Source organism: Saccoglossus kowalevskii, chromosome 1 (genome assembly GCF_978046115.1).
Source record: "Saccoglossus kowalevskii chromosome 1, keSacKowa6.1, whole genome shotgun sequence".
Taxonomy (NCBI): Eukaryota; Metazoa; Hemichordata; class Enteropneusta; family Harrimaniidae; genus Saccoglossus; species Saccoglossus kowalevskii.
In genome coordinates, this window is record NC_140641.1 from 19,728,675 (window position 1) to 19,743,753 (window position 15,079).

The window sequence follows — 15,079 nt, forward strand, 5'->3', positions numbered from 1 at the left end:
TTGTTATCGTCGCTCAATTCCCGCGCGTGCGCAGGTGACGACCCTCCCGTTTTAACATCATACCACATTCGTGCACAAAATATGCATGTTTGAATAGTTTGTACCTTACTTGAAGAACTAGTTTTTTAAAGATACATGTTGTAACGTGCAATTTTATATCATTTTATATTCGTTGACAAAAAAATAATGTTGTTGCCATGGAAACTGAGTTATAATTAGTACAAGGTGGACAAATAAAAAAGGTGACTTTTCTGATTCAAAAGCATCATATCAATAATGTGAGATACAGATTTGATCATGCGATGGTGGAAGTGCATTCAACTCAAAAAGTAAACCACGAACTCGTGGACTATCACACACCAACATGGTCAAACCCCGTCCACAGAGAGAGAAACGGCAGAAATAATATAACTAATGATCGCCAGTGACAGTGTAATTTATCTCCACGTAACATTTATGTTGACACTGTACTCCCAACTAATAGATTGTATTTCAACTGATGTATTTGTACTAAATATAGTACTTGTTAAGTGCATGCATTGCCAGACTCATAGAAACGCTTCGCTCGTCCTTACCAATGCATGAACCGATACTGACTGAAATGAATTCTACATGCATGGTTTATGGTTTTCAGTTTTTTTATTATATAATATTTTATAGACCAATAATCTTTTTGTTATTGATAGTATATTTTTTTTTATATGGATTAGCCTGGGGTCTGTATTTTAATGGCATTATTTGTAATATGAATTTTAAGTTTAAATTGCCCCAATTGTAATAACACAAGAACTCGATATATTTACGCATTCACATCGCGTTGAACCATTACTTAGGGTTAGAATCCGGTCTATTCATATTTACTCCGATTTTTCAACCTTTAGGGCCATTAGTAAACAAAAATTACTGTTATTATTGTGATTAATAACTGATGTCAGAATACGATGAACTTTCCATTATATGTTTAACTGACCCCCACACCAAGAAAATCACGTACGCACGATGCTTCGCGTTAAAGGTGAATGTTATTTTTCAGACTAGATATGTCACAAAACTTGAATTCATTGTGCATACGGCACAGCAATTTGCGATTAGTTTGAGATAAGTTCACAAGATCAAATGGGACATTAATTGACTGAATGTATATACATATACGAGACTCCATTAGTTTGCTACCCGCAAGAAGGTGAGATATTGTACTGTGCATATCTTCATTAATGATAATATACAATTATGAATATTAAACTATACAACATATGGTCTTTGATGACATTGAAACATAATTTATAGTTCGATTCGCGTGGATTTACGCGAGAACACATAATGTACAATCTAACACGGGAAAGCCTCTTAAATCAGTGTGTGTTTTTTTGTAGTTTTTGCCCATTGTGTTATTCATCAGATTTAGTGGGCATGTGATTCCAGGGAGAGCAGGCTGCATATCATGCGTTTAGTCTATCACTGACTGATACAGAGGTAAGTCAGATATGCTTAGCCTATCGAATTCATATAAGCGTTGCGTTGCGTTGCTTTGCGTTGCGTTACATTACTGTCGTTTTGTGTTACGTTACGTGTTTTTTTCGTGTCGCGTTGCGTTACGCTATGCTGTGGCGTCGTTTGATGGCATTCGCATAGCATACATTAAACAGTGATAAAAGCAGTATATATCCAGTAATTTCAAGTGAGAAGCTGTGAAACGAAAACCCCATGGTACATGCTAGAGAGTGTATAATGTCTTCGCTACAATGCTAGCCGATTTTTAAAGATGGACTGTACTCATATGAAATGTTCTGCTTACATCTCTTCCAATGGGGATTTGTATTATAAACACGACCTAAATCCCACTTTAAGCCAATGCACTGCCATTTGTGTTCGTTTGTTAAACACAACAGCAACTATTCTGTTCGTGTCGTGTATATGCTTCATCGAAACAGGAAGGGAGTCTAGATAGAGAAGAGCCAACACTCCTTTACGGAGAAAACTCGATGGATTATTTACATTATTACACGTAATATTAGGTTTTGAGGGCTCCTGAGTCCAAAAAAGTACACTAAACTAACAAAAAGCATGCTTTAGAGACATACCTATACAGAATTTGATTTGCCAGTACTTTTAACTCATTGGCTATTCTATTGACATTGGCTGTTTATCCTCGTGGGGAGGTGGCTCTTTATCCACGTGGGGAGGACCTCCGAGTATTTTCACCGTCTAGCAACCATCACGGTGAAAACAAAAACCGATAACTCTCAAAAGATGTACTTTGGGATAGTTGTTGAGACTCTCTTGCACAGAGTAACAAGATTACTCCTACATGTACAACATATATAAATTTAGTTGCTCAGGATTAATTCAAAGTTGAGTTTTATGCTGTTTCCTCGACTTTAGCCCTTTTCACCGGCTCTTCGACCGGCGTTCCATAACAGCTCTCTCAGAGCCCATAGGAATACAAGGTATAGCGGTGCGCGTCTTAGCAACATAGAACGTTCTGTGGCGTTGCTCCGCCCAGAGGATTCTGTTGATTTAGCGCTTGAACTAACTCGAGCTAGCTGATAACAGAGGTTCAAAACGTCCACAGAACTGGCTTAAGGATAATTGTAAGCAGAAATTGTCATATGCGGATAGTACTGTGTCACCAAGTTGCATACTATTACTTAATGTGAATATAATGTTTTTCTAATCCATGTACAGTATGGTTCCTGCAATCTATTTTTAATTTCATATTACCTTTTCAAGTATTTTTTTTAAATTACCATATATATATATATACATTTATGTATATTATGCATTGTTATTTTCAAGTATTATTTAGATTTTATTTTGACTAATTGATCATGCTAATTGAAATTTTCCTCGAGTGAATGACTCGCGGTCCCGACTCATCTGAAAGACTCGCGGTTCAGACTCTTCTATTACCTCCACATTATAATCATCCTATTCATTTAATCATCAATTTTGTTTTTATATTTTCTTCTATCTGTATTTAATTTTTTTATATATTTCTTGTTGTCTGTATCTGATTTTGTACAATTCCTATTGCATATATTTAATTTTATGCACTTCCTACTGTTTCTATATTTTTACCATACGTTGCCACGGTCCGAAAATGGGGTCATTTTCATCTTTTGTTGGATAGGACAGTGTCACCAAGTTGCATTGATGTTGTCATGACGATGCTATGGGGCGACGCCCTCACTGGCGGAGTCCACATGCCGTCATGACAACGCATGCAAAGTATTTAGACTATTGGTTGAATGATTAACACTGTCGTTTATAAAAATGGGGGGTTCTAGCGTATTAAGTGAGAAGAGGACCGGGGGCGTATGGTGACGGTTGTAGTTGTAATAAATATCCGGCTATACTATATTACTGGTGTCCTTATGACTGAATGGTGCGTATAAGTGTCGAGCGATCCTAGTGTACCACTCACTGCCTTGCGAGTTACCCATTCCCCGTTACAACCACTTCCCGTATATTCAACCTGACGAACCATCCACCCATAACAACCCCTGATAGACGAAACCCGTATTGTTTACAACTGATAAAACATTGTTCAAAGGGCGGTAGTCGTCGCGCCACGCATGCGCGAGAAATATGGGTCGCATATAAACAAAGAGGACTGTTGCGCAGATCAACGAGTATAAACTGAGACGTTACCAAGCTTTATTTAGGTATTTTATTAGGTGTTTAGAAGGTATCGAAGGAGTTACGAACGGTAATTAGTGATAGTCGCGCCAAGATCGAACCTCATACTCGTGATTTCCATTAGGAAGGCGCATCAGATTGTGGGAAAATCAATGTTTATCAACACAAATGTCGCACATGCGCAGCGCGACGACTACCGCCCTTTAAATATGAGGATGTTAGCATTTGAATCTGACAATAGGCAGAACACCACTTCAACCCATTTAACAACCTGCTTATTAAGCCAACACAACATTTAGGAACTTATCTATAGATATTTAAAGAGTAAAATCGAGGTAGTTTGCTAAACATGTACTAAAAATGATCAAAAATAGAGACCACACCATTTTCCAGCATGCCTTTACCGTTTTATTTTTTTTTTTGGTGAAACAATCATGTTATTTTGTTTTACTACTGGGCGTTCATGAATATAATCCCCAAATAATACAGATATTGATGTGTACACAAGGTTGTGCAAGTAAGATATTTTAGGGTTTGTTTCCTGGCTGTTGACTTGGAGAGGAGTGAGTGATTGGCTACAGTGTTTACCAGTAATTTCAATCTTTATTGTGTATACACTTCATATAACACATATCCTAAAATAACCAACACAACATAAGGGTTCATATAATGCATGCTTTATTATCTAGAGCATAGTTGAATGCAGAAAATTTTATTTTTTTGCAATTTCCAACATCCATTATTGTGTAGGTCTGTTGTTGATATTCTAATTTCTCGTGGTTGTTTTTATTATCTAATATACTATTGCATTATGTCGCCCCTTTAGCTGGTTCTTGTATTACATAGCGTACGCAGAAACAAATACGTTGTTTCAATGGTCACGGTGAATATGCCTTTTTTAACCTTTTTACCACCAGTTCTCTCCTTTCATCGCAAATTCACAAAATAGTCCCGTTTATAGTCTGCACTTTACTTCAGGAGATTAGAACAACAATAGCCAAATGTTTTGAGTAAAAACTGAAAATTGACCCAAATTTTGTCTGTCGGCTCCAAATAAAATCCGAATTGACGTATTTTTGCTATAACGTGAGGTCATACAAATCTATTTGCATATCTAGAAGGGAAGATCTTCACGCGGTAACGATTAAATTAGAATGGATTCAGTCCGTTTAACTATTGATGCGTCGTATACGTAGTTATTGTGTGTGCTAAGGTAATAAATATAATACCTCTCTTGTGAAAATGTCAAATTAATGCACAGTATCACGCTGTTTAATTCTTTTTCAGTAGCCCGAACTAAGTTGTCACTTAACAGCCGCTGTGGCTCCGGCGATCTTTGTCCCTGACCCCTATACAAATAGTTTCGCTCCTGGAGACGCAGTGACGGTAACGAATGGTTTTGCTCCATTGATTTCATAAGATTTATAAGGAATTTCGCCAATACACTCATACCCTAGTTTTGAATATAACTTTTGATTAATCGGTGCCACGATCATAAGCTTGACGCCATCATGATTTTCTCTAGCCAATTCACCGAATTTGCTGCCATTATCCATACCCTGTCTTTATGTACACCTATTTTGCTACTTCCATGCAATCGCGGTTTTTAGTGAAATTTGCATATTCATATTTTTTTTCCTAATTTTCCCAAATAAGAAACACATCCGATAAATAGGGCGCAATATTCTTTGTTAACATTGGATGTTCTCCCATGTCCTCAGGCTTGTTGCTATGGCAAAGAATTACGGTTGACGCACCCACTACGTACCTTTTCAATAGCGTTGTCAATATCAACCGTCGATACGCCCTCTTTAGCACAATGTGTGCAGAGATCGATGTTTGATGATAATTCATCTTCATAGGGCAGTTCAATTGGTTGTGAAAGTGGGTCGCCATAAAGAAATGCATCCGTCAGTATGTGACGTCACAGTCTTTCGTCACTTCCTATTTGATATCAGAATTGAGCTTGTAATCCATCTTCAATTATATCTGAAAAAATTAACAATTATTCAGGTGTTTAGTACGTTTACTTACTGCCAGGCGTTGTGCCGGGCACTGCCGGAAATTACATCACATATGTTGCTTATTTATTGTAGGCAATTCACCCGTAGTTCCAATCTATCACGACATTTATACAAACTTAAATAAATGCTGTAAATAAGGCATGTTTCGAAAATCTGCAACCTGCTATCAAACATACTGAAATATACTGTTATAATATGCAAATTATCTGATTAATATGTAGATTATCAGCAAAATATTACACATTCATTTACACAACATCAAGTATGTACCAAGTGGCAAGGTGCGAAGCTGTGTCTCATTCTCAGCAATTTATTATTACTACTAAATGTATTGCAATACAGCAAATTGAGAAAAATTGCAATTTAAAATCTTCCATCAGCGACTATTCTCGATGGGCGTATTTTGCGGTCAGTGGTACTTTGTTTATTTTGCATGCGTACTATCATGGTTGTATTTCAGGTTTTTATTATATTAATGGTGTACATATTTCAATATATACAAGTACACTCATAAAATACCCATGAAATGTTAATTAGAAAATTTATTATATAGCATGGAAAAAAAGAAATCATTATTTTTCCTTGTTATAACGATAACATATAACTTCCATGCGGAAATCCTAATAAATGAGATTTAAATCTCACAACTGGCAGTTTAGCAATATTAGGGATTGTCAACTTGTCCATGGGGGTTACAGTTTTTTTAAAAAAATATTTCGTAGTTACTTTTCATGTATACCATAGGATCCATAGTATGTTTTGCTTACTGATTTGACTACACTGCGTACTTGGCAGTTTTCAGTCATTGTATATTGTGTTCTCCAGCACAAATATCGGATTATTGGGAAACATAAAAATGAAATGTGAATTTCGTTCATTAATGCTGCATGGTGACGCTATCTTCCGGTCCTATCTGTTATTCTGAGTCCCATGTTTACTATGCCTTGGCTGTCTACTTACTTAGTTAATGATTAATGTCAGGCTGGTATATTCAAAAGGCAATCAACAAAACGTTAGAGAGCCGCAGAACCAAAAAATCGAGTCTTATCGTCTTTGTGTTTCCGATCGAAAAAAGATCGAGGCCAAACAACAACCGCTCGATCTTTCCAGCGGTTATATATCATTTTTATTTAGAGGCGCCCGGGAACCAAAATTTAGGAAGTGAATCACTCCGGCGATGAAAAATCTTTGATAATAACCAAGGGGATGAGAGACTATTTGCCTCGGTGATAGTTACAGTGATTGTGACCCAATCGATATTGACAAGATTCCTCGAAACGCAGTAACCAGTAAGACCCAAAACGGCACAAACCTTAATGAATTTTGAATGAAGGACATGAATTCAGTTTTATCACAGACTCCAGGGGAACAAACATTCGTGATGTATTTCACTCTGGTGAGGGAATAGCCAAGGATAAATAAACATGGTGACTGTAATGCAATGTGCGTGGTTGATTCAGTGAGTTGTTTGTAACTAACTGACTTGTATCGTTTTATTCAGAAGGATTATATTTAGAACAGTCTCATGTCTAACATTTTATTTCCCGTCTTTGCTAGTTTTCAGGCCCATAGGTTTTATAAAACTCATCCTAGTGAAATAGTTTTTACCTTATATCTATATAATGATTTCGTTGAAAACATGCTTAGGCAGAATCTAAATATAATAATCTAAACATAATCTAAATCGAGATCATTTAAAAGTTGAAATTTGGAACACTATAAAACATGATGCCAAGAAACATTGACCAAATCTTAAAACTTAAATTTCAAATTTCTTTTGAGGGGTTGACATGTGCTTCTGACGAAATACATACATATGTTGTCGGTCTTTTGTATTTTAAATTTCAAACATTAAAGACACACGTACTCTTGTAATAGAAAACCAACCACGGGGCCGCCGCTAAGTGTTAAACGATCATATAACTCTACTGGTAATTTATAATGCAAATACTCGGCCGTTATGCATATGAGCACACACAATGGGACCAATAATTCTGCTACCACATGACAATGTGAGTTCACTGGAATGCTAAGGTATGCCTAATACTCTGGTGATGATAAGTACTGTCATCATTCAGAAGATGGTGCCAAGGTGAAAGTAAGAGAACAACCATCTCCTCAATTAAAACAAAAATGGTTCTAGTGGAAGACTCTGACGTCGAACCACAATTCTTCAGACTAGCTGATAAATAGAATAATCCCCGACGGATTATTAACTGTATCATGTACACTTGGCCTTTTTTGTAGTTAAAGGGGAACCTTCCAAGCCCAGGGATTGCACCTATGAATCATGGGACACTATTGTTTATGTTGTTTACAAAGTTAATCTATTTTTTGTTATCCATTGTAATTTTAATCCAGAAAGTAAATTTGTTGTGAGATTAGGTTTAACTGAACGTGCCCCTTTAATATATATTATACTAGTACGATGTTTTTATATGTTCAAGATTTGGCTTGAATATTTCAATTAGTTCATGTAAAATACGGTATTTTAGCTGAAAAGATATTTTGGTTCTTTTGTATGAAGTTCATTTTCACTAATTTTCAATGAGTCGAATTTATAAAATATAGGGAAAAAGTATTTTCACTGATCCACCCCTTAAGCAAAAATAAATCCCAAGTGTAAATAAAGTACTTTGCAGTACTTGGGGGGGGTGCATTACATGCCATTTGCAACTTTTTTAGGACAGTAACTGTGGCGTAATGGGGTTCGCGTCCGCCCGCAGTGATCACAAGTCCGAATTTCGTGTTTAGTGTTGTAACGTACCGGTACGTGTCTTCGCTTGCTTGTAACTGAACTGAGTAGGAGAGGGAATGCAAAAAGCAGTCAGTGATATACCAGGTACATACAAGTGCTTAGTTTTATCTGCTCGGTTACACCATGGAGCTAAAGCTCCATGGTTACACGTGTGTAGTGATCAAGATAATATGTTAATGAGTAAAGATTATTTCAAACAAAGAAAATAGCGAGCGCTGCCCTTTGTGATTCTAAGCACGGTTACTAGAGGAAATAACCGTGTTCAAAGCAAGAAACCCCGAGGAAGGAGGCGGTGGTTATTATATAATGTGATCATCTTGTACACAATTAATCTATAATTCTGTCAGAAAAGTACGATGTAAGTGTTCCTGCACTGTAATAGAATGTTACAGACCATCCATTGCTCTTGTGTACCAAGTACGGACCATTAATTTCACATCTGCACCACAATACGGACCAACCATTGCACATTTGTACCAAGTACGGACCATTAATTTCACATCTGTACCACAATACGGACCAACCATTGCACATTTGTACCAAGTACGGACCATTAATTTCACATCTGTACCACAATACGGACCAACCATTGCACATTTGTACCAAGTACGGACCATTAATTTCACATCTGTACCACAATACGGACCAACCATTGCACATTTGTACCAAGTACGGACCATTAATTTCACATCTGTACCACGATACGGACCAACCATTGCACATTTGTACCAAATACGGACCATTAATTTCACATCTGTACCACGATACGGACCAACCATTGCACTTGTGTACCAAGTACGGACCATTAATTTCACATCTGTACCACGATACGGACCAACCATTGCACATTTGTACCAAATACGGACTAACTATTACACAAGTGTACCAAATACGGACCAACCATTGCACATTTGTACCAAATACGAACTAACCATTGCACATTTGTACCAAATACGGACCAACCATTGCACATTTGTACCAAATACGGACCAACCATTGCACATTTGTACCAAATACGGACTAACCATTACACAAGTGTACCAAATACGGACCAACCATTGCACATTTGTACCAAATACGAACTAACCATTGCACATTTGTACCAAATACGGACCAACCATTGCATATTTGTACCAAATACGGACCAACCATTGCACATTTGTACCAAATACGGACCAACCATTGCATATTTGTACCAAATACGGACTAACCATTGCACATTTGTACCAAATACGGACCAACCATTGCATATTTGTACCAAATACGGACTAACCATTGTACATTTGTACAAAATACGGACCAACCATTGCACAAGTGTACCAAATACGGACCAACCATTGCACATTTGTACCAAATACGAACTAACCATTGCACATTTGTACCAAATACGGACCAACCATTGCATATTTGTACCAAATACGGACCAACCATTGCACATTTGTACCAAATACGGACCAACCATTGCATATTTGTACCAAATACGGACTAACCATTGCACATTTGTACCAAATACGGACCAACCATTGCATATTTGTACCAAATACGGACTAACCATTGTACATTTGTACAAAATACGGACCAACCATTGCACAAGTGTACCAAATACGGACCAACCATTGCACATTTGTACCAAATACGGACCAACCATTGCACATTTGTATAAAATACGGACCAACCATTGCACATTTGTACCAAATACGGACCAACCATTGCACATTTGTATCAAATACAGACCAACCATTGCACATTTGTACCAAATACGGACTAGCCATTGCACAAGTGTACCAAATACGGACCAACCATTGCACATTTGTACCAAATACGAACTAACCATTGCACATTTGTACCAAATACGGACCAACCATTGCACATTTGTATAAAATACGGACCAACCATTGCACATTTGTACCAAATACGGACCAACCATTGCACATTTGTACCAAGTACGGACCATTAATTTCACATCTGTACCACAATACGGACCAACCATTGCACATTTGTACCAAGTACGGACCATTAATTTCACATCTGTACCACAATACGGACCAACCATTGCACATTTGTACCAAGTACGGACCATTAATTTCACATCTGTACCACAATACGGACCAACCATTGCACATTTGTACCAAGTACGGACCATTAATTTCACATCTGTACCACGATACGGACCAACCATTGCACATTTGTACCAAATACGGACCATTAATTTCACATCTGTACCACGATACGGACCAACCATTGCACTTGTGTACCAAGTACGGACCATTAATTTCACATCTGTACCACGATACGGACCAACCATTGCACATTTGTACCAAATACGGACTAACTATTACACAAGTGTACCAAATACGGACCAACCATTGCACATTTGTACCAAATACGAACTAACCATTGCACATTTGTACCAAATACGGACCAACCATTGCACATTTGTACCAAATACGGACCAACCATTGCACATTTGTACCAAATACGGACTAACCATTACACAAGTGTACCAAATACGGACCAACCATTGCACATTTGTACCAAATACGAACTAACCATTGCACATTTGTACCAAATACGGACCAACCATTGCATATTTGTACCAAATACGGACCAACCATTGCACATTTGTACCAAATACGGACCAACCATTGCATATTTGTACCAAATACGGACTAACCATTGCACATTTGTACCAAATACGGACCAACCATTGCATATTTGTACCAAATACGGACTAACCATTGTACATTTGTACAAAATACGGACCAACCATTGCACAAGTGTACCAAATACGGACCAACCATTGCACATTTGTACCAAATACGGACCAACCATTGCACATTTGTATAAAATACGGACCAACCATTGCACATTTGTACCAAATACGGACCAACCATTGCACATTTGTATCAAATACAGACCAACCATTGCACATTTGTACCAAATACGGACTAGCCATTGCACAAGTGTACCAAATACGGACCAACCATTGCACATTTGTACCAAATACGAACTAACCATTGCACATTTGTACCAAATACGGACCAACCATTGCACATTTGTATAAAATACGGACCAACCATTGCACATTTGTACCAAATACGGACCAACCATTGCACATTTGTATCAAATACAGACCAACCATTTCACATTTGTACCAAATACGGACTAGCCATTGCACAAGTGTACCAAATACGGACCAACCATTGCACATTTGTACCAAATACGAACTAACCATTGCACATTTGTATCAAATACGGACCAACCATTGCACATTTGTATAAAATACGGACCTACCATTGCACATTTGTATCAAATACGGACCAACCATTGCACAAATGTACCAAATACGGACCAACCATTGCACATTTGTACCAAATACGGACCAACCATTGCACAAATGTACCAAATACGGACCAACCATTGCACAAATGTACCAAATACGGACTAACCATTGCACATTTGTATCAAATACGGACCAACCATTGCACAAATGTACCAAATACGTACCAACCATTGCACATTTGTACCAAATACGGACTAACCATTGCACATTTGTATAAAATACGGACCAACCATTGCACAAGTGTACCAAATACGGACTAACCATTGCACAAGTGTACCAAATACGGACTAACCATTGCACAAATGTACCAAATACGTACTAACCATTGCACAAGTGTACCAAATACGGACTAACCATTGCACTAGTGTACCAAATACGGACTAACCATTGCACAAGTGTACCAAATACGGACCAACCATTGCACAAGTGTACCAAATACAGACTAACCATTGCACAAGTGTACCAAATACGGACTAACAACCATTGCACAAGTGTACCAAATACAGACTAACCATTGCACAAGTGTACCAAATACGGACTAACCATTGCACAAATGTACCAAATACGTACTAACCATTGCACAAGTGTACCAAATACGGACTAACCATTGCACAAGTGTACCAAATACGGACTAACCATTGCACAAATGTACCAAATACGGACCAACCATTGCACATTTGTACCAAATACGGACTAACCATTGCACAAGTGTACCAAATACGAACTATCCATTGCACAAGTGTACCAAATACGGACTAACCATTGCACAAGTGTACCAAATACAGACTAACCATTGCACAAGTGTACCAAATACGGACCAACCATTGCACAAGTGTACCAAATACAGACTAACCATTGCACAAGTGTACCAAATACGGACCTACCATTGCACAAGTGTACCAAATACGGACCAACCATTGCACAAGTGTACCAAATACAGACTAACCATTGCACAAGTGTACCAAATACAGACCTACCATTGCACAAGTGTACCAAATACGGACCAACCATTGCACAAATGTACAAATACGAACTAACCATTGCACAAGTGTACCAAATACGGACTAACCATTGCACAAGTGTACCAAATACAGACTAACCATTGCACAAGTGTACCAAATACGGACCAACCATTGCACAAGTGTACCAAATACAGACTAACCATTGCACAAGTGTACCAAATACGGACCTACCATTGCACAAGTGTACCAAATACGGACCAACCATTGCACAAGTGTACCAAATACGAACTAACCATTGCACAAGTGTACCAAATACGGACTAACCATTGCACAAGTGTACCAAATACAGACTAACCATTGCACAAGTGTACCAAATACGGACCTACCATTGCACAAGTGTACCAAATACGGACCAACCATTGCACAAATGTACCAAATACGGACTAACCATTGCACAAGTGTACCAAATACGGACTAACCATTGCACAAATGTACCAAATACGGACCAACCATTGCACAAGTGTACCAAATACGGACTAACCATTGCACAAGTGTACCAAATACGGACCTACCATTGCACAAGTGTACCAAATACGGACCAACCATTGCACAAATGTACCAAATACGGACTAACCATTGCACAAGTGTACCAAATACGTACTAACCATTGCACAAGTGTACCAAATACGGACTAACCATTGCACAAGTGTACCAAATACGGACTAACCATTGCACAAGTGTACCAAATACGGACCAACCATTGCACAAGTGTACCAAATACAGACTATTTTTTTTTTTTTTCTTTTTTTTTTTCTTTTTCTTTTTTTTTAATAAATATTTTTGTGCCAGGCGACAGTTCTGGACATTGAATGTCACCGTTGTCTTTCCTGACTTTTTTTTTTTTTTTATGTGCAAATTGCAAGTGCTAGTGCTGACACATAGTGCATTTTGCCACAGAAGTCATATTCATGTTTGGGACTACATGACAGGGCTGTGTGGCCATCTCTCTGTCAAATGGCAATTTTAATGCGCTATCCTGGCGTCAACCAGGCTCGGTCAAACACAAGCACCTGCGGACCTTAACAAAGGTTCCCCCAAAGTCGCATTCGTTAGTGAATGAATCTCGGCCAGTGGAATTGGCCTTCCCATTGAGTCTGTGGCACACTCACCCAGGGTAGGGGTTGACCCTTTGATGTTCAGCCTAAGGTAGGATTTGAACATGGGTCTACCGATCATGAGTCTGGAGCGACAACCACTATGCTACCAGTGACCGGTGTCCAAATACAGACTAACCATTGCACAAGTGTACCAAATACGGACTAACAACCATTGCACAAGTGTACCAAATACAGACTAACCATTGCACAAGTGTACCAAATACGTACTAACCATTGCACAAGTGTACCAAATACGGACTAACCATTGCACAAGTGTACCAAATACGGACTAACCATTGCACAAATGTACCAAATACGGACCAACCATTGCACATTTGTACCAAATACGGACTAACCATTGCACAAGTGTACCAAATACGAACTAACCATTGCACAAGTGTACCAAATACGGACTAACCATTGCACAAGTGTACCAAATACAGACTAACCATTGCACAAGTGTACCAAATACAGACTAACCATTGCACAAGTGTACCAAATACGGACCTACCATTGCACAAGTGTACCAAATACGGACCAACCATTGCACAAGTGTACCAAATACAGACTAACCATTGCACAAGTGTACCAAATACGGACCTACCATTGCACAAGTGTACCAAATACGGACCAACCATTGCACAAATGTACAAATACGAACTAACCATTGCACAAGTGTACCAAATACGGACTAACCATTGCACAAGTGTACCAAATACAGACTAACCATTGCACAAGTGTACCAAATACGGACCAACCATTGCACAAGTGTACCAAATACAGACTAACCATTGCACAAGTGTACCAAATACGGACCTACCATTGCACAAGTGTACCAAATACGGACCAACCATTGCACAAGTGTACCAAATACGAACTAACCATTGCACAAGTGTACCAAATACGGACTAACCATTGCACAAGTGTACCAAATACAGACTAACCATTGCACAAGTGTACCAAATACGGACCTACCATTGCACAAGTGTACCAAATACGGACCAACCATTGCACAAATGTACCAAATACGGACTAACCATTGCACAAGTGTACCAAATACGGACTAACCATGCACAAATGTACCAAATACGGACTAACCATAAGGATTGCACATGTGTACCAAATACGAACTAACCATTGCACAAGTGTACCAAATACGAACCAACCATTACACTTGTGTACTAAGTACGGGCTAT